The following is a 705-nucleotide window of genomic DNA, read 5'->3' on the forward strand; positions in this document are numbered from 1 at the left end:
CCTCAGATCCGCAAGATTGGGCAAGGGTCGATGTCCTCCAAATCCTGACCACGTACCCTGGGAGGGCTGAAGGTCTGAGAACAGCGGAAAAACACTATTATTCCTGAAGAGATAAGTATAGACCACAAGTTTCTGTCATTAGCTGTTGTGCCAGAAGATTTTGGTTTTTCTTCTTTACATCTCTAATGTGATTGGAAAATAAACAATTGGAGAATGCGGGTATTGATCCCACTACCTCTCGCATGCTAAGCGAGCACTCTACCATTTGAGCTAATCGCCCTTTGTTGGCAGTGTCTCCTAAGAAGTATTCATGAGAATATCTGGAATGGTAATTTGCAGGCATGGTCAGGTTGCAAATAGCTGCTTTTCTTTTTGAGATAGAGGATGCCGTGTCAAGGCATTGTATGCCTGCTTCTTCTCTGGTCAAACTAGCTAACATACACCCCAACCAGCCTTGCTGGTTTTCTAGCATTCTTTCTACCTTTCCTAACATTTGAGCTAATTCCACCTCCACACAAGACAGAGCAGCTTTCCAGGAAGACCATGACAAAATAGGTGGGGTGGGCAACTACATGGCAGATGAGTTTTAATAATGAAAAATCAAAGGCTATGCCATAGAAAGATAACTTACGGTAAGTATTTCTGCCATTTGCTGTTAATGCCTGAAGACATTGGTTACCTCTCTAACATGATCAGAAAGTAAAC

This window comes from Nanorana parkeri, unplaced genomic scaffold, assembly GCF_000935625.1.
Source record: "Nanorana parkeri isolate BGI_ZX_2015 unplaced genomic scaffold, ASM93562v1 scaffold2685, whole genome shotgun sequence".
NCBI lineage: Eukaryota > Metazoa > Chordata > Amphibia > Anura > Dicroglossidae > Nanorana > Nanorana parkeri.